The 21,242-nt window shown below is 43.8% G+C and overlaps 1 protein-coding gene and 1 non-coding gene across 3 annotated transcripts in view; one reads left to right on the top strand and one right to left on the bottom strand.

Moving 5' to 3' along the window:
* The window catches only part of FSTL4 (follistatin like 4), a 661,388-nt gene that overhangs the window by 545,889 nt on the left and 94,257 nt on the right, over positions 1-21,242 (top strand). The window lies entirely within an intron of this gene.
* LOC114807148 lies at positions 9,266-9,403 on the bottom strand. Its single transcript, XR_003755201.1, has one exon. It is a non-coding gene; the product is annotated as a small nucleolar RNA SNORA7 (small nucleolar RNA).

Here is a 21,242-nt window from a genome sequence, read left to right as displayed (position 1 = left end):
TCCTCCTGGTTTACCAGCCCATAGAGAAATTACATCATTAGGTTAGTAAATAACCTCCTTATTTTTTCAGGTTCATGCTCCATACCATGCAGTCAGTTAATGTGTAATGTAGCCACCATGCAGACAATGCTTCTGAGATTATGATTTAACCACTGGTCCTTTCGTGGGAATTTCAAACTATCCACGATGCTCATGAGTCCAACAAAATTGGTAAATCCATTAAGGTGTCATAGCGGGCCTTGCGAGTGCTGCTTCCTTTTACAGTTGAAGTTTATAGCAGGGTTTCATGCCAGGGAACAATTTGGGCCAGTGATTCTTGTCCCAGGACCCTGTTCGCCTCTTCCTTCTCTTCTTCCTCCTCCTCTATATTTAATTTGACATAATTCAAAGTAGAACTCCCTCCAACTTTATAAGCAGCAGACCACCACTCTCCCCATCTTCAAATCCCTACTGAAAGCATATCTCCTTCAAGAGGTCTTCCTTGACTATGCCCACGTGCCCCTTATTTGTCTTCCGTTCTGCACCATCTGTGCACTCAGATCTGTATCACTTAAACACTCGATATACACCCCACCCTCAGCCCCACTTCACATATATATATATATATATCCCTAAACTCTTGCATTTCCCCTATCTGTAATTTAATTTGATGTCTGTCTCTCCCTCTAGAAAGTATGCTACCTGTGGGCATAGGATCATATCTACCAAGCCTATTATAAATGTACTCTTGCATGCACTTAGCACACAGTAAGCACTCAGTACCATTGATTGACTGAAACAATAGCTTGTTCTAGTAGTCTCAGGAGTCATTGGCAAACAGAGCCAACCTTAGGGTAGGCAGAGTGGGGGCGGCCTGAGATCTTTAAGGTGGGGAGGAGGGGGTGTGTGTAACTGGATGTATGCAGTCCAAGGAATGTGAGCCCCATCTAGGACCGGGACTCTGTCCAACCTGATTCTTGTATCTACCCAGAGCTTAGTACAGTGCCTGATACATAGTAAGTGTAAAATATAAAGTGTAAAAAATATTGTTTTCTGGCTCCAACAAACCTTCTCTCTCTCTTTCCCTCTCCCTTCACTCTTGCTACTTTGTGCTGGGGTAATGGTGGGAGGGTCAGGGCACCTGAATTCTTGGACACCCCAGTTTATAATTGAAGTAAAACTGACACTAGCTCTCTTGTGATACCTAGGTGAACTCGGTCTCGCCTATCCCGCCATTGACCTCTGGGCCACGTCCTCCGGCGGTCCTGGAATGCCCTCCCTCCTCACCTCCGCCAAACTGATTCTCTTCCCCTCTTCAAAACCCTACTTAAAACTCACCTCCTCCAAGAGGCCTTCCCAGACTGAGCTCCCCTTCTCCCTCTACTCCCTCTACCGCCCCCCCTTCACCTCTCCGCAGTTAAACCTTCTATTCCCCCCATTTCCCTCTGCTCCTCCCCCTCTCCCTTCCCATCCCCTTAGCACTGTACTCATCTGCTCAACTGTATATATTTTCATTGCCCTATTCATTTTGTTAATGAAATGTACATCAACTTGATTCTATTTAGTTGCCATTGTTTTTACGAGATGTTCTTCCCCTTGGCTCTATTTATTGCCATTGTTCTTGTCTGCCTGTCTCCCCCGATTAGACTGTAAGCCCATCAAACAGCAGGGACTGTCTCTATCTGTTGCCGACTTGTTCATTCCAAGCACTTAGTACAGTGCTCTGCACATAGTAAGCGCTCAATAAATACTATTGAATGAATGAATGAATAAAAGTTAGATAAGCCAATTAGACTGTCATCCCAATGTGGGTTATATGTTTACAGACCTGATTATCTGGACTCTACCCCAGATTTTAATACAGTGCTTGGCAAATAATAAGCACTTAACATACCTCAGTTCATTATTACTGTTATCGCTGTTATCCATCAGTAGTATTTACCGAGCACCTACTTTAAGTAGAGCACTATGCTAAGTGCTTGAAAATTTAACAGAGATAAAAGATGTGATCCTTGCCCTCAAGAAGCATACATGTAATAGGGGCTACAATGCGAATAAATAAGAGCTTAAATAATGCATGTAAATTGTGTGTACATGAGTGTTATAGGTAGCTGTGTGTAAATAAATGCTGAGGTGGTAATTGAAAAGTATGTGAGAGGAGAAAAGAAATGAATCAAGGAATGTCATTAGAGGAAGTGTTGTGAATAGGGAGAGCTATGTTCCATTGGATTTGAAGACAAGGAAGTTTCAGGCAAGGAAAAGGCATGATCAAGGGGCTGGAGGCAGGAGAAATATAAGCAGAGAATGGTGAGATTTCCTTGGGAGTATCTGAGAATATGGGCTGGGGAGTAATGGATGAAAAGGCTACATAAGACAAAACTGGAGATGAGCCTTGAAGCCAGTGGTCAGGAATTTCTGCTTGAAATAGAGAGAAATGAGCCATTGGAGGATTTTCAGAAGGGGAGAGCTGTGAACAGAAAGATTTTTTTAGCAAGATGATTCAGGCAGCTGAGTGGAGTATGGAATGGAAAGGAGAGAAGTTGGAGGCTTGGAGACTAGTGAGGAGAGTGATCAGTCCAGTCAAGAGAAGATAAGAGCTTGTACCAGGGTGGTGGCCCTTTGGGTGGAAAGGAATGGGAGGAACCAAGAAATGAAGTGAAGAAAGAACAAGAAAGCTCATCCACTAGACAGTAAGCTTGCTGTGGGCAGAGAGCGTGTCCACCAACTTTGTTGTATCATACTCTCCCAAAGGCATAGTACAATGGTCTGCACACAATAAGCACTCAATAAATACCACTGATAAGTGAGTGACAGAGTGAATAGGGCAGGAAAGTACACAGAGAAACTTTTACAGAAAACCAGAACCAAAGCTCCATCAACTGTTAGTAACCTTCGAGGCATGGGGCAAATCCACGAGCTGAGGGACTGGCCCCAGATTGAAGTAAGCAAGGGGCCACAAAACAGGAGAAAAGGGATTAAACGTCTATAGTTCACATCTACCAAATCCCCTTTTTAAAGATCTAGTGATTAAGGTCCTAGTTGTTCCATTTTATCAATTCATTTTCCGCAGTGATTCTGGGTTGTTCCAAAAGTATCTTTGTACAAATGGAGTTCAATGGATGGATGCTGAGAACGATTCAATTTAGTAGCCCTTCCTATTGAGGAACAATAGAGCCTTGTGTGCATATTAAAAGTGATTTCTTGTGGAGGCAGCATAGTGATGGGAGTGATAAATTTCAGCATCTCAGATTATTTCATTTCAGAGATGAAAGAATTGTATTTCCACATTTTTATGGGTAGAGTTATGGGGAAAGTGCAATTAATGAAAGACCAGATTGGAGCCATAAGTCTAAAGCTTGAATATTTGTGTCCAGTAGTCTATCATTCATTTTTGGAAATCAGTGTTTAGGGAGAAATAGAGGGTTGTGGGATATGTATGTGTGTTTGTGTGTGTTCTTGTGTTGGGGTATCCTTTTGGTTTGAAAATAATATTGGTCAGGTAGCATCTTATTCATGTTGTGGTGGGAGTGATTGTCAGTCCATTCCACAACATCTATGTCAATGTGTCTTTATAGAGATTAACAGATGTACAGTGAAAGAGCACAGTCCTGGGAGTCAGAGGACCTGGGTTCTAATCCCACCTCTGCCTGCGGTGTGACTTTGAACAAGTTATTTAGCTGCTCTGTGCCTCAGTTTCCTTACCTGTAAAATGGAAATTAAAATCTACTCCCTCCTATTTAGGCTGTGAGCCCCATATGGGGCAGGAACTTTGTCCAATCTGATTATCTTCTATCTACCCCAGCACTTAGTACAGTGCTGGGCACATAGCTAACACTTTAAAAAATGCCATAATTAGCAAATATCATAAATTAACAGGGCATCAAAATTGATGTCTGTCTAAAGAGGTATCTTTCTAAAGGGCTGTGAGCTATGGAGAAGATATATAGATCCATTGATTAATCAATGATTTGAACTGAACCCTTACTTGGTAGATGGTAACGCTCATTGATTCAAGTTGGGTGACCTGTGTATTCCAATTTGACAATTCGAGAATCTGTTCAGGTCTTTCCTTAATGTTGTTTTTACCAGATTATCCGCTAAATAAGGCATCTTTGAAATATATCATTGTTAATGATACCAAATGTAAGCCTCAACTCCATTGTGTACAATATAAGGCAGAAGGAATGATTCTGAGAAACTGTTAGTCCATTAGTAAGTTATTTAAGTGAATTAATTGACTGGAAAAGTGAATGGCCATAGCATTCTACACAAGGCCCTGTTGGCAAAACTTGGGGATGCCTCATCTGAAATTAAGCCTATCAATATCACTCTTAGAATCTGCAGGAAATTGGAATTGAAAATAAAAACAAATACATTTATGTAAACTGGTTTCTGAAATAGTCCACTTAATGGCTATTTACATAATGAATCTATCACTCATCAGTCTCAAGAGACTAGATAATTAAGCAGAGAACAAGTTATATTTATTCATGTACCTTCAAGACCAAATGAAGTATCTCCTCTTCCATCTACTAAATATATTTCCTATGATCAACAAAAGGGTGCGGAATAAAAATCATTCATTCTAAAATTAATCAGTGGTATTTATTGAGCATTTGCTTTGTGCTAAGCGTTTGGGGGAGTACAATGCACAGAATGAGCAGATAGATTTCCTGCCCAGAATGAACTTACAGTTTAGAGGGGAAGACAGACATTAATATAAACAAATAATTTATAATACATAATTTAAAAATATGTACATAAATTGAGGGTGGGGTGAATATCAAATGACCAAAGGTCACAGATCCAAGTACATAGATAATGCAGAAGGAAGAGTGAGCCATGGAAAACAGGGCTTAATCAGGGAAGACTTCTTGGGGGAGATGTGACTTTGTAGGTGGGGAGAGTGGTGGGAATGTATTAAGAATTTTTCTTCAAAGCTTATGAACGGCAAAAGCAAAGCGATTGCTTTTTGGTGTATATGTGGGTAAACAAACACCTGTTTGCTGAGAGTAGGAATCATGTCTACCTTCTTTATTATACTCTCCCACGTGCTTAGTACAGTGCTCTGCACACAAGTGCCTACTAAATCCTATTGATTGATTGTTAATTGACTGCCCTTTATATTGTGAAATGGACGTACTGTTGATGAGAGCCATTCCACACTGTGAGCCCATAAAGTTGGTCCTTACTTGCAGTGTGTCTCCATTTTCAAATTGGCCCCTTGATATCACAGTCTTCTCAAAGCTTCTGATAAAGGAGAGCAAACTCCCTCCCGATTGCCACTTGCAAAATGGGTCTGTCTGCCAAAACCATCTCCCAGCATCTGGTGCTAGACTCCACCCTTTGAAATGGTTTTTCCCAGGGTTTTCAAATGCTTGTCCTCTTCTCCCTGCTTATGCGTTCCCCATTTAAGTTCTCCATTCAGCAGCTGCTTGGGTAGCCTGTTGTCATCCATCATTATCACCTGCAAGTTGTGGATGATATATACTTGGCTCTAATGTAGTTGAACCTGTCTTTCATTCACTGATTTCATTAATTCATTCAGTTGTATTTATTGAGCGCTTACTATGTGCAAAGCACTGTACTAAGCACTTGCGAGAGTACAATGTAGTAATAATAATAATAATTATGGAATTTGTTAAGCGCTTACTATATGCCAAGCACTCTTCTAAGCACTGGGCTAGATACAGAGTAATCAGGTTGTCCCACCTGGGGCTCATATTTTTTAATCCCCATTTACAGAGGAGGTAACTGAGGCACAGAGAAGTTAAGTGGCTTGCCCAAAGACACACAGCAGACAAATGGTGGAGCCGGGAGTAGAACCCACATCCTCTGACTCCCAAGCCCGTGTTCTTCCTACGAAGCCACGCTGCTTCTCTGAACTGACACATTCCCTGCCCACGACGATCTTACAGTCTAGAGGGGAAGACAGACTTTAATATAAACGAATAAATTACATCTTGATAATATCCCCTTGCCCTGCTCCCAGGCTTGATGATGACCTAGTGGGCAGGTCTTGGAAAGTCCAAGATGTTGGTCACGTTGACCCTTGCAACTGGAGAACTCCGTATTTCCATTGGGCAGCCTAAATGACCCAGACTTCCTTGCAGAGATCTACCTTCTTCAGAAGCTTGACACTGAGGTTCTACGATGGCTTGGCTATTGATCGTATTGCTAGAACAGGTTTGGAGTGTGTTTGCCTTTGCTGAAGGCTGATATAATCCATGAAGAGCTTTGATTTAGTCCATGGAGTTATTCATAAAAATAATCAATAGTAATGAAGATGGTATTTATTAAGCACTTTGGGTCAAGCACTGTGCTAAGTGCTGGGGAAGATACAGGATAATTAGACTGGCTACACTTCCTATCCAACTTGGGGTTCGCAGTCCAAGAGGGAGGGAGATCAGGTAACATCCCTATTTTGCAGTTGAGGAAACAAGGGAACAGAGAGGTTAAGTCGAAGGTTATCCAGCAGGGTAGATGGAACTGAGCCTAAAACCTGTGCTCTCTCCACTAGACCCCACTGCCTCTAAGCAATCCATGACCCCTTTTTATTATTTGGAAGGCAGAAGTGGTGTTGTTGATCTCCAATTGATTTTGCCATGAACTGTGATAAAGTGTAAGTCGTTTTTATGTAGTTATCCATCCCGTGTAGCCTGATGACTTCTCTCCAAGGTTGTCAACCTCTTGTTGTTATGACCATGGGCTGACATGGGCTGGATGGGTCATTGGTTTGTCCCAGTAATGACTGCCCTTAGGAAACTTCAGCACCAATAAATTCAGTCAAAGCACTGCACATATGAGTAGAAAAAGGGACTCCATTGAAGCACCTTGGTGAACCTGTTTCCTCTTCAGCTGCATTTTAGAATGATGAATTGTGCACAATTTGAAATAACTATTCCTGAACTGCCTGCACTGTAGGTCCTCCTTTTAAGAAACAGTTTCTACTTTACCCTTTGATTGCCTCAGGCTTGCAAATGTCTTTAATATCTGAAGGCCAGCAATAAATTTTAGGCATGGTGGACTCCTTAAAGGTAAAATGAGAAATGGTTTTCATAGTTTGATTCTGCACTCCTCCGATCTAGTAGAGTTCAAACCACTGATAAGTACAATTGAATCGACATTGGCAGATACAACCCAGGCTGTGCTAGCAGTAAACCCCGGCTGGTATTGGAGGGGCTCAAAGACTAGGACTCTGTAAGACTCTTAGATGCTAGTGGGCCCTGGGTTGTTGCGGGGAAAGCCAGGATCAATTTCTGAAAACCTCAGCGCCAGACGAGATATAACAAACAGTCAAAAGGCAAGCATGCTGTTTGTTCACTGCGGGATTCCTCCAGCAACAGTGGTGGTGTTTCTGAGGTTGCTATGTTCCGGAGCCACCCGGGCCCCTGCCATATTGACCTGTCAGTTACCAACTGGGTGTCCAATGACAGACAGGCTGTTCTGCTCTTGTGTTGCATGTGAGAGCCGCAGGAGGCAGCTAGTCAACCTGGTGGGCAGATCCACCCCCGCATGCTGCATGCTGCAGATCATGCTGTAACCTATCCGAGTGAGGAATCTGGGAAACTTTAGCTCTTTTCTCAGGCAACGCCAGGTTCACCTGTGACACAGATTCCACCCCCAAGTTGGGCATCAGGGAGATTTTCCTGGAATCTCCAGTGGGGAACTCCATAATCCAGGTGGAACTGACCTCCCCGGCAACTCTGAATGCTGTAGTCACCCCATACAGTGTTCTAGCAGGCACCTAGTACACTGCTCTGCACATAATGGGCACCCAATCCAGTACCCCATACCCTACAGACATGAGAAGCAACATGGCCTAGTGGGCAGAGCACAGGCATAGGAATCAGAAGGACCTGACTTCTAATCCTGGCTCTGCCACTTGTCTCTTGTGTGACCTTGGGCAAATCACTTCACTTCTCTATGCCTCAGTTTTCTCACCTGTAAAATAGGGATTAAGATGGTGAACCCCATGTGGGACTGGGATTGTGCCCAATCTGATTATCTTGTATCTACCCCAGTGCTTAGTGCAGTGTCTGGCACATAGTAACTGCTTAACTAATACCGCAGACAGCCTGTACAGTACACAGTAGGGATGCAGTGCAGTGCTCTACATGGAGGAAACATCCAGCCTAGTTATTCAGGCAGGACGTGGGTAGGGCCAGTGGAACTGAAATCTTGGGCAGATCAGAAGCAGCGTGGCTCAGTGGGAAGAGCACAGGCTTGGGAACCAGAGGTCATGGGTTCAAATCCCAGCTCTGCCACTTGTCAACTGTGTGACTGGACAAGTCACTTCATTTCTCTGGGCCTCAGTTCCCTCATCTGTAAAATGGGGATTAAGAGTGTTGTGAGTGAGCCTCAGGTGGGACAACCTGCTTACCCTGTATCTACCCCAGCGCTTACAACAGTGCTCGGCACATAGTAAGCGCTTAACAAATACCAATGTTATTATTATCAGAAGCCGTGCTCAGAGACAGAAACTGGGTCTATTGGCCTTTTAGACTGGTGCTGAGTAATTCAGCGTGGCTCAGTGGAAAGAGCACGGGCTTTGGAGTCAGGGCTCATGAGTTTGAATCCCAGCTCTGCCACTTGTCGGCTGTGTGACTGTGGGCAAGTCACTTAACTTCTCTGTGCCTCAGTTCCCTCATCTGTAAAATGGGGATTAAGACTGTGAGCCCCACATGGGACAACCTGATTCCCCTATGTTTACCCCAGCGCTTAGAACAGTGCTCGGCACATAGTAAGCGCTTAACAAATACCAACATTACTAAGTCATCAGGTAGGGAATGTGTCAGTTTATTGTTATATTGTACTCTCCCAAGAGCTTAGTACAGTGCTCTGCACACAGTAAGCGCTCAGTAAGTGCTATTGAATGAACAAATGAAGGTAACTTTATATGGTCAAAGCCTCTCTTCACTCTGGTAGAGTACATTGAGGGCAACCCCTTTGCCACCCTCCACCATCTAAGTATTTATAATTGATTTATATTAATTTCTGTCTTTCTCTCTAGACTGTAAGCTTGTGGGCAGGGAATGTGTCTGTTATATTGTATATCCCAAGCACTTAGCACAGTGCTCTGCACACAATAATCTCTCAGTAAATGTGATTGACAGACTGACTGACAGGTATTTGTAACTAGAGAAGCCCCCTGCCCAGAGCAATTAATCCACCCCCAGGTGGACCCCACCAGTAAGTTACAACCATAGGCCCAAGGATGCTATAACTCGAGCCTCCACCCTCGACTCTCTCCCGTGCTGCTGCTGTCTAGCATGGGTGAGTTTTGATTTGTAGCAGATTGCCTTCAACTCACTATCCACGGCCCAAGCTAAGAATTGAATGGGTAGGCCTCTGCTTGACTTTCCCTCCTGTAACTGAGACTGGTGGAGTACTGGAAACTCTCCAGTTGCGACCCTGAGAGGGAGGTGATGCAGTAGGGAGGGAAAATAAGATTAGAGGTGAGAACTTAGGGAAGGCTTCCAGGAGATGCAACTTTAGTAAGACTTCAAAGATGACGAGTGGTGGTCTGTAGGATACTGAGGATAGAGTCCCAGGCAGAAGGGAGGGGTCTATGGCAGGAGACATAAGAGTGAGGGACCTTGAATAGGTTGGTGTTAAAGGAATGAAATATGTGGGCTGGTTGTTAGTAGGAGAGGAGCAAGGAGAGAGATCATTGAGTGCCTTCAAGTAGGTGATGGGGAGTGTCTGCTTGATGCAGGGAAGAAGCATGGCCTAGTGGATAGAGGACAGGCCTGGCCTTGCCACTAGTCTGCTGTGTGACCTTAGGCAAGTCACTACTCTGTAAAATGGATATTAAGATCGTGAGCCCCATGTTAGACAGGGACTGTGTCCAACCTGATTAACTTGTATCTACCCCAGCGCTTAGAACGGAGTTTGACATGAAGATAACCCTTAACAAATATCATCATTATTACTATTATTATTATTATGCCAAGATCGATGGGCAACCATTGGAGGTACTTGAGGAATGTAAGCTGGTGGAGAGGGCAATGAAAATTACAGAAGTTTTTGGAGAAGAGGAGAGAAGGGAGGGGGGAGTAGAAGAGGGTTAAGTAAAAAACAAAAGTCACAGAACCCCAGAAAAATCAGGAGAGGGCAGGGATGGGGCAGGGCTGGCTTTAAATAGCTTATCAGGAGATGTGTAATTCCTGAGGGAATTTGAGGAATGAATTTACTGTTCTGATGGGTATCTACAGGTGCTCTCTAATTTACTTCAGAGAAGGCCGACCTCCCTCCCTAGGACTGATCTCAAGAACACCTGGAGCTGAGGCCCACCAGAATGCAGCTCCCCAAACTCCCTCAAGTCATTTAGCAGCCTCCCATTCCCAGTAAATAAAAGGGGTCAAGACCACAGCACTCAAATAAAGGTCCTGGGGGAGATGAGCAATTACCCTCCTCTACCATGGGCTGCTCCATCAAAGAAAGTGTGAAACCACTAAAGATAAAACCACTAAAGAATGACCCCCACCTAACCCAGGAGCACCTGCAGACAATCCCACACCTTGAACTCAGTCATGAAAGTGGTTGCCAGACAGTGCTTGAGAGGAAAGTTCAGGTTACTCAAGATGTTGTTGTCCGATTTCAGACTAAACTCTTATAGGTGATATTTTCTTCACTGAGGAGTCAACGGGGTGGCTGACAGCCTGCAAACATCCAGAAGATGTTTGACAACTTTCACAAGGATGAGGAGAGAGACAAAGAAGGAGGTAGACATAGTGCAGAAAACCTTACAACCTGAGGGGCTGATCTAAAATCGTTTGACACTTTTTATTTTTACTTTCAGCATGGCTCTGGGAAGAACGTGTCTGCTGATTGTGTTGTATTAACAGAAGTGCTTAGTTCGTTGCCCTGCAAATAGTAAGCTCTCAATGAATACCACTGATGGATTGATTCCTTCATTAGATCCAGTATATGTTTTCTTCCTTTTCATTGCTCAACGAAGAGGCCAGGCATAAAGATTAGGTCTGAAACATCACCAGTGCTTCCAAGAGCACTTTAATCAATCAATTAGTCTCTGTCCCTGTCCCACATAGGGCTCGCAGTCCTAAGCCCCATTTTACACATGAGGTAACTAAGGCACAGAGAGGTAAAGTAACTGAAAGCTCCTTGTGCACAGGGAATGTGTCTACCAACTCTATTATCTTGTACTCTCCCCTCTCCAAAGTACTTAGTACAGTGTTCTGTATGCAGTAAGAACTCAATAAATGCAACTGATTGAAGTGACTTGCCCAAGGTCACACAGCAGACAGTGGCAGAGCCAGGATAAGAACTCAGGTCCTCTGACTCCTAGTCCCGTGCTCTTTCTACTAGGCAACATAGCTTTTTTTTTTATTTTGGTATCTCAACTCTTCTCCTTCTGTACCAACTTCCCAGCCCCATTTGTACTCCTTCCCACTCTCCCTTTCTTCAGCCCCCTGCCATTGTCTTAGATCAGGAGACCTAAGTATCCTTTACTGTACTCTTCCTCAGTTTTTTTTAAATACAGGGCCTCAATTAAAATGAATGAATGAATGCATGCATGCTCACCTGTAGTGTAAGCGTCTCCTGTAGCTCCTGTGGGCAGGGAGCATGTCTACCAATTCTATTAGATTGTACTCTCCCAAGTGCTTAATACAGTGCTCTGCACCCAGTAAGCGTTCAATAAATATGATTAATTGGTTGATGTAACAAGAGCAGGAGATCTTCAGTGTCCTGGAGATTTCTCTATGGAAATCTTTCAAGGTCATTCTAGGGAGGTGCATTCTTTGGGCCTTGAATAAGGATTAACTCCACTGGCATCTCCGATACACCAAAAGATTCACTACCACCATTTTTTGCTGCTTATTTTATTCATCTTCTTCAATGTAATAGCTTTGTCATCATGTTTCATGTTCCACTTTGCACCTTCCATATTTTTGAGATATCATTATTGGGATCAGGGCAGCTATGAGCTCCAGGGCCTGGATCTTTGCTCTTCCATTTCATTGATTTCAGCTCAGTGTCACCAATAGCCCAGTCACAGTCTCCAAGGTAAATGTTGTCCTGTGGCAGGCTCTCCTACCTAACAGTTTGAAGTTATGTAGACTTGAAGCTCCCTGTGGTCAGGGATTGCCTCTGCCAACTCAGTTTTACATTTGCAGATTTTGATAAAGAGCTTTGCACTCAGTAAATGCTCAATAGATACCGCTGATTGATTAATTAAGGGGAGCTCAATGGCACTGCTCCTTAGGAGTCCAAGGTTGAATTTCATAAGCTATCTTATCATTTTATCTAGTTTTGATGAGGCAGACACTACAACAATACAACGCAGTGAATTTGGATCTGTGACCTTTGGGCATTTGATGTTTGCCCCAACCCCGGCATTTTGTACATATCTTTGTACATTATAAATTACTTGGTTATGTTAATGTCTGTCACTCCTTCTAGACTGGAAGGTCACTGTGGGCAGGAAATGTGACTAATTCTGATGTATTATACTCTCTCTCTCTCCCAAGCACTTAGAACTCTGGTCCTTCTGACTCCCAGGCCAGTGCTCTATCCAATAGGCAATGCTGCTCATTTTAATGCCTGTCGTCGTCATCCCCGGTAGACTGTAAACTCCTCGTGGTCTTCTACCACTTCTGTTTGTACTCTTTTTCCCAAGTGCTTAATTCAGTGTTCCACATTCAGTAAGCAGTCATTAAATACCATTGATTGATTTATTGATAGCCTGTGGATATCATTGCTACCATCTAGTGGTAGAAGTGATGATTTAAGGCTCTACAAAATATCATCACCCTGCAGGGAAGCAGAGTGCACCTCGCACTGCAGAAATATACCACCAGGCTGTAATGTCAGATCAATACCTGGAATGAGCATGGGTATGGAATTCAATAGACGAGGCTTGTAGCCCCAGCTCTGCCACTGGAAATTCCCTTAACTTCCCTGTGCCTCAGTTTCCTCATCTGTAAAATCAAGACAAAGATACCTATTCTCCTTACCTCCTAGATTGTGAGCCCCAGGTGGAACCAGAAACTTTGCCCAATCTGATTACCTTTTACTGGCTCCAGAGGTTAGCACATAGTAAGCACATAATAAGTAGCATGATAATCATGGTATTTGTTAAGCATTTCTTCTGTGTCAAGCACTGGGGTAGATACAAGACAATCACATAAGGTTCCAGGCCACCATCAGCTCAAGCACCAAAGTTCTTCTCCGTGGACTTTCTATAGAACGATAGGTTTAAAATAGCAAGCTGGTTATTCGATCCTAACGTTCCACGACTCAAAACACACCATTGCTTAGTTGACGATAAAAAGCTCCTTGAAGTTCCATGCCTGCAGCACTGAAGATTTATAAATTCCATTAATAATAAAGCCAAAGTGTGAAATTTTATTGAGCCAAAGAATTCATTTTACTGCACTCTAATACCGTGCTGTTGTGGATGCCGCACAAAAGCAACTACCGCAGGTTTCGTTTGGGAATGCATTTCTTGGATGATCATTAACAATAAGATACATTTCAGTGTAAATAGCCTGGAATACTAAACTAGTTCTGGTATTGTTCCACGGACCTTGAAGAAAAGATGCATCATCTGATTATGGCGCTACCTGTGAAAGCAGCTTGTTTTCAGGGGCGGGGAAAGAATCTTTCTGAGGGCTCGATTCTGTAGAAGTCGGACTAATTGATGAAATTCTTCCCGCCTTAAACCTGTAATAATGGGGTAATTATCTGGATCCCGTTTTGCAAGGAGATCAGAGTTTTCTGTCAGGGATAACAGATGAGCAGGAAGCAGCATAGCTTAGTGAATAATAATAATAATAATGTTGGTATTTGTTAAGCGCTTACTATGTGCAGAGCACTGTTCTAAGTGCTGGGGTAGATACAGCAGGGTAGTCAGGTTGTCCCAGGTGAGGCTCACAGTTAATCCCCATTTTACAGATGAGGTAACTGAGGCACAGAGAAGTTAAGTGACTGGCCCACAGTCACACAGCTGACAAGTGGCGGAGGTGGGATTCGAACCCATGCCCTCTGACTCCCAAGCCCAGGCTCTTTCCACTGAGCCACGCTGCTTCTCTGAATAGAGCACAGGCCTGGGAGTCAGAAAGACCTGGGTTCTAGTCATAGCTCCGCCACTTGTCTGCCGGGTGACCTTCGGCAAGTCACTTGATTTCTCTGTGCCTCACCTATCTCATCTGTCAAATGGGGATTAAGACTGTGAGCCCCTTATGGGACAAAGATTGTGTTCAACCCGATTAGGTTGTATCTACCCCAGCACTGAGACCAGTGCCTGGCACATACTAAGCATTTAACCAATACCATTATTATCATTATTATTATTATAAGCCTCTATCTGTTATTATTTATATTTTTATTATTATTATTGAGCCTCTGACTGTCCCGGGACTTCAGGTCCCAGAGCCTGCGCAGATGAACTGATTACAGGGCTAGTGGTATATGTTGTCCCACTGGCATTCTTTCTTCCTTGCTAGTCACGTTCCCATTGAGGTACAATCGATCAATCAGTGGTATTCATTGAGTACTTACTATGTGCAGAGCACTGTGCTCGGCACTTGGGAGGGAACAATGCAACAGAATTAGCAGACACATTCCCTGCCCATAATGAGCTTGTAGTCTAGACAGGGAGCACAGAGTGGGCTGACAGGGGTGCTGTACAGCACTACGCCTTGGTGGATTTTGCCTATGTTAATCAGTCACAGGCCCAACTGGGACTAAACATTCTGCTTAAATTGCGTCCTACTTCCGAGTGCACTCTTAATTTTAGTAGCGTCAGTATTTTAGTTGGCAAAAGCTCTGACTGAAGAGACTTCCTGCAGAAGCAGCGTGGCCTAGTGGAAACAGCCTAAAAGACAGAGATCGAGGGTTCTAATCCCGGCTCTGCCGATTCCTTTTTGCATGACCTCGGCAAGTCACTTAACGTCTTTGTACGTCAGTTCTGTTCTTGCGCCTGCCTAAAGAGTGAGCCCCATGCGGTATAGAGACTATGTCCAACCTAATTATAGTGTAATAATAATCACTATGATTATGGTATTTGTTAAGTGCTTTCTATGCGCCAAGCACTGGTCTAAGCGTTGGAATAGATACAAAGTAATCAGATTGTATCTACTCCAGACCTTAGAACAGTGTTTGACACATAGTAACTGCTCAACAAATACAATTTTAAAAAGTAAAGGTACATGTCCTAAGGAAATGGGTAGGTTTCAGCCTGGAGTGGTTTTGCTCTTTCACTAACAGAGATACAAGTCACTTCCCAGAAAAGAGGAGAAACCTTTTCTCAAGCACTTAGTACAGTGCTCTGCAAACCGTATGTGCTCAATTCTGTCTCGATTCAACTGATGCATTGAAGTCAGAGCCAACTTGAGATATTCAGGCTCCCTGAGAGGGGAAGGAACTGGCTATGCCCCTTCACTAAAGCACATAAAAGCCATTTTCCCCCAGGGTCAAGCAGAAGAGTAAGAAATATCAATCAGTGGTATTTATTGAGCGCTTACTGTATGCAGACCTCTGCACTAAGGACTTGGCAAAACACAACAGACTTGATAGACGCGGCCCCTGCCATGGAGTCCAGTACAGAGTGGGCAGATAGATATGAAGATGAATTACAGATGGGGAAAATAGTAGAAGAAGAATAGGAGAAGCAGCGTGGCTCAGTGGAAAGAGCACGGACTTTGGAGTCAGGGCTCATGAGTTCGAATCCCAGCTCTGCCACTTGTCGGCTGTGTGACTGTGGGCAAGTCACTTAACTTCTCTGTGCCTCAGTTCCCTCATCTGTAAAATGGGGATTAAGACTGTGAGCCCCACGTGGGACAACCTGATTCCCCTATGTCTACCCCAGCGCTTAGAACAGTGCTCGGCACATAGTAAGCGCTTAACAAATACCAACAAATACCAACATTATTATTATAGAAGATAAAGATATGTACATAAGTGCTCCCCTGTCTCACCTGGAAAGTCTTGACTATGGGAGGGAAGGTCAAGCAGAGGCCTACTCATTCCATTCCTAGCTTGTTTAGTCACTAGCAAGTGGAAGGCAATCTGCTACAAGTCAAAACTCCCCTGTGCTGGGCAGCAGCAGCACAGGAGAAAGTTGAGGGCGAAGACTCAAGTTTACTGTATGGAAGGAGGCAATAGTAAACCACTTCTGTATTTTTACCAAGAAAACTCTGTGGATACACTACCAGAATGGTCGCAGATGGGCGGGGTGCATTCTGGGAGAGAGGTGTCCATGGTGTCGCCTTAGGTTGGAGACGACTTGACAGCATAAAACAACATAAGACAAAGGTGCTGTGGGGCTGGATTGAGTGACCTTTTACAGAATATTTTGTTGAAGTCCATTTGCATGTGCCTGAACCTAGGTCAAGTATATATAAATAGTAAAAAGCAAATGAAAGATTCAATAAACTAACAATTTTAATCTCAAATGATGGTGTTTGAAATACTACGAGAAGAAAATCCATGTGGAATTGTGAGATCCCTTTTCCCACCACCTGCTCTGACGTTGCTCGCTGAGATGTCTGCCTCTCTCACTTCCTGCCTGTTGCCGGCTTTCACTGTGCCTCTCCACACTGCTGAGGAACCTCAGACAGCATGGTCACCCTGGTGGCTGCCATCTTTCTCTGCTGGGACAGAAGATTAAAAAGGAGACTCATTCATTCATTAATTCATTCAATCGTATTTATTGAGCGCTTATTATGTACAGAGCACTGTACTAAGCACTTGGAATGTACAAATCGGTAACAGATAGAGACAGTCCCTGCCCTTTGACGGGCTTACAGTCTATATGCCAAACACTGTTCTAAGCGCTGGTGTAGACACAAGGTAACCAGGTTGTCCCACTTGGGGGCTCACAGTCTTAATCCCCATTTTACAGATGAGGTAACTGAGGCACAGAGAAGTTAAGTGACTTGCCCAAAGTCACACAGCTGATAAGTGGCAGAGCTGGGATTAGAACCCATGACCCCTGACTCCCAAGCCTGGCCTCTTGCCATTAAGCCATACTGTTTCTCAATAAATACGATTGGTTGAGAAGTGGTTTAAGAGACACCAAGGTTTAAGAGAAGAAAGGCACCTACCCTGAGGGGGATCCAACTGCCATTTCAGCTTCATTTATACAGACCCATTTGCTCTTGGCCACAGGGGTAGACCATGAATCTTTGCTGAAATACTGCTGGGATGGTGCGTGAGACCTGCCCCATTGATTTCTTGTGACTGTTGTGTATGACATCACAGCACAGCCATGGAAGAAATCCTGTTTGTTGAACCATTAAGTGAGAGAAAGATTTTTCAGAGCCCATAAGGCCAAAAAGATTGAAAAATTTCCGGATTAAAATGCTGGCTATCCCTGTCGATATACAGAGGTTTATACTGGGGCAGATGTACAACTCATCTTCCAACTGCTGAAATCCAACCTCTGGTCTATAGACTTTAATATTTTCCTGTCCTGTGGCTGAATTACTTGAGTAGTTGGGGGTGAAAGGCATACTGGGAATCTACAGATGACTTTCTGCCTGGTAGTTGGACTTAATGTAAAATACAACCTCCTTTGAAATCAGACCAGAGTCTCTGCTATAGCCAGTACTTGTGTGCAGTTATCAGATTCCGGAATCAGTAGAATGCTCTAGAGGGAAAAACCTATTAATCACTACGCTTCATCCACATTTCAAAAGCAGCAGCGAAGCTGGATTTCCATCTGCCTGGAAAAGAAAAACCACCAGGAGAACCTGAATCCCTGTGTTCAACAGTCTAAGCTCTGTTTTTCTAACCCTTATTCATCTCCAAGGCCAAGAATAGCTAAGTTCAGCATTGTGCTAAAGAAGAGACAGGAGTGAATCAGTCTCCCACTGATTGGAGGATCTGTTCCCATGTAGACAGCTAGTCTAGACTAAGCACCAGGCAGAGGCTAGTTCCCAGCTAGTCTGGTGGTGTGATCCTACCAGAGTTTGCATCAATTAATCAAATATTGAGTTGACAACGATCAAACATTACATTTTGACATTATCAACAATTGTTTTGTTCCTGACAGTTTGTCACTCTGCAGTTTCATCTCCACAAAGCCGGTATGTCTGATCTCAAGATGTCCAACTTAGCGACTTCTGTAGTGATATTATTCACAATGCTTTTGCATGGAGATTTGCCCTGAGCGATGGAAGCTTATCCCTAACAAGCCAGTAGGTTAGTTACATGACTGGGTGATGCCTAAGTTTTCATTTGTATGAGAGTCTTCTTACTGGCTCTTATAATATCCTGGCTGGATTACTGTGTCAGCCTTCTCTCTGATCTCCCTTCCTCCTGTCTCTCCCCGCTCCAGTCTATACTTCACTCCGCTGCCCGGATCATCTTCCTGCAGAAACGCTCTGGGCATGTCACTCCCCTCCTTAAAATCCTCCAATGGTTGCCTATCAACCTCCGCATGAAACAAAAATTTCTCACTCTGGGCTTCAAGATTCTCCATCACCTTGCCCGTCCTACCTCTCCTCCCTTCTCTTTTTACTGCCCACCCCACGCGCTCTGCTCCTCTGCCGCTCACCTCCTCCCCTTCCCCTGTTCACGGCTATCCCACCGTCGACCCCTGGCCCACGTTCTCCTGCTGTCCTGGAATGCCCTCTCTCCTCACCTCTGCCAAACAAACTCTCTTCCCCTCTTCAAAGCCCTACTGAGAGCTCACCTCCTCCAAGAGGCCTTCCCAGACTGAGCTTCCCCTTTTCCCTCTGCCCCTCCTCTGGCCCCCTTCACCTCCCCTCCGCTAAGCCCCCTTTCCCTCTGCTCCTACCCTTCTCCCTTCCCCTCCCCTCAGCACTGTGCTCATTTGTATATATTTTTATTACCCTATTTATTTTATTACCCTATTTATTTTGTTAATGAGGTGTACATCCCCTTGATTCTATTTATTGTGATTAAGTTGTCTTGTTTTTGTCCATCTATCTCCCCCGATTAGACTGTAAGCCCGTCGATGGGCAGGGATTGTCTCTATCTGTTGCCAAATTGTACATTCCAAGCGCTTAGTACAGTGCTCTGCACATAGTAAGCGCTCAATAAGTACTATTGAATGAATGAATGAATGAATGTTTTGTAAATATCTACTTGTCCTTTCTACTCAAAGAAGACATTACTAATCCATGTGCACATGAGTATCGCTAAAAATGACCCATAGTTTTGATGACACAAACACACAAACAGTCCCTCATTGTGCTGTTGTTCCATATTTGCCGCTCCTCCTGCTGTTTTTGAATTTGCGTCCTTGTCATAATCAAGCGATAGTACTTATTGAGCACCTATGGTGTGCAGAGGCGTTCAATAAATAGTAATCTTAAAAGTGACAAGTAACACTGTACTAAGATCTTGGAAGAGTGCACTGGGGTTAGGAGATGTAGTCCCTACCCTAGAAGTTCTTTCAGTCTAGTAGGAGTAAAACCCAAAATAAATTACAGGTAGGATCAATCAGTCGATCATATTGATTGAGCACTTACTGTGTGCTCTCCTAAGCACTTGAGAGAGTAAAATGTAACAGAGTTAGTGGACACATTCCCTGCCCACAACAAGCTTACAGTCTAGAGAGAGATACAGACATTAATATGAATAAATGTATTGTGGATATGCTGAGAGAAGAGTGAATAAAGCGTGCAAATCCAAGTACAAAGTTGTCACAGAAGGGAGTGTGAGAAGAGGAAAGGAGGACTTAGTAGGGAAAGGCCTCTTGGAGGAGATGTGCTTTTAATAAGGCTTTTAAGGTCAGGAGAATGATTGTCTGTAGGATCTGAAGAGGGAGGGTTTTCAAGGCAAGAGGCAGGATGTTGAGAGAGAGAGATCTGTGGCCAGACAGACCAGAACAGAGTACAGTGAGTAGGGTGGCATTAGAGGAGTGAAGTATGAGGCCTGAGTTGTAGTAGGTGAGTAGCGAGTTGAAGTACGAGGGGGCAAGGTGAGTGCTTTAAAGCCAATGGAAGGAGTCTGTTTGATGTGGAGGTGGATGGAGGTGGATGTGCTGCTAAGAAGCGGCACGGCCTAGCAGATAGAGCATGGGCCTGGAAGTCAGGAGTACGTAGGTTCTATCCCAGCTCTGCATCTTGTCTGCTGTGTGACCTCGAGTGATTCACTTAACTTCTCTGTGCCTCAATTATCTCATCTGTAAAAGGAATATTAAGGCTTTGAGCCCCATGTGGGATATGATTAACTTGTATCTACCCCGGCATTTAGTACAGTGCCTCGTACATATTAAGCACTTAGCGGATACCATTAAAAACAAATCAAAGGAAAAGCACTGGAGATTCTCGAGCAGTGGGGAAATATGGACTGAAGGTTTTTGTAGAAAAATGATCCAAGCAGCAGAGCAAAGTGTGGATTGGAGTGGGGAGAGACAGGAGGTTAGCAAGGAGACTGATGCAGTAATCAAGGCAGGATTGAATAAGTGCTTGGATTAAATGTTTGCAGTTTGGATGGAGAAGGAAGGGCAGATTTTAGTGATGTTATGAAGTTTGAACAGACAGGATTTGGTAACAGATGTAATATGTGAGTTGCATGAGAGAGGTGAATTGAGGTTAATGCCAAGGTTACCGGTTTGTGAGACAGGAAGGATAGCGGCGCTGTCTCCACTGATGGGAAAGTCAAGGGGAGGACACGGTTTGGGTGGAAAGATAAGAAGTTCTGTTTTGGACATATCAAGTTTGAGGTGTTGGTGGGACATCCAAGTGGAGAGTAGAAAAAAGAAGAGGATATAAAAATAGCTATGTGGATGAGTAAGTGCTTCAATAGAGGATATGAAGTGGTTTGTTCAGAAGTGTGAGACAAACCTGGATGGAGGATGAACTGAGGAGTCCTGTGTGTGTTTAAGGGGGGCAGATATACATCTGAGGGTTTCCTGTGGGTTGGTAACCTAACCTGAGCTAGGTGGGAAGAATAAGGAACCCTGAAAATAACCAAAAATAATAAATAGGATTGTATCACCTTTCTAGAGTACATATTTTGCTCTTTAAAAACATTTTGTTTTTAAAAGACAATCCTTTTAATGATTCAGGTGATAGAAGTGCATTATGGAACACCCAAAAAGTAAAGTAATAATATGTTAAAAATGAAGGAAGTGTGAGCGGTAACCTCTATCAGTTGATGTATTTGGGGGTGAGTTGCTGCTCTAGATCGACGTAATCAATCAATGGTATTTACCGAGTGCTTACTGTGTACAGAGCTCTGTACTAAATTCTTGAGAGAGTGCAAATGAGTAAGTAGACAAACCCCATACTTGCCTTCTGACAGAGAAAGAAAATAGCTCA

This window comes from Ornithorhynchus anatinus, chromosome X1, assembly GCF_004115215.2.
Source record: "Ornithorhynchus anatinus isolate Pmale09 chromosome X1, mOrnAna1.pri.v4, whole genome shotgun sequence".
Taxonomy (NCBI): Eukaryota; Metazoa; Chordata; class Mammalia; order Monotremata; family Ornithorhynchidae; genus Ornithorhynchus; species Ornithorhynchus anatinus.
Note: the sequence above shows the minus strand (reverse complement) of the source record. Positions and strands in the feature narration are given on the sequence as shown.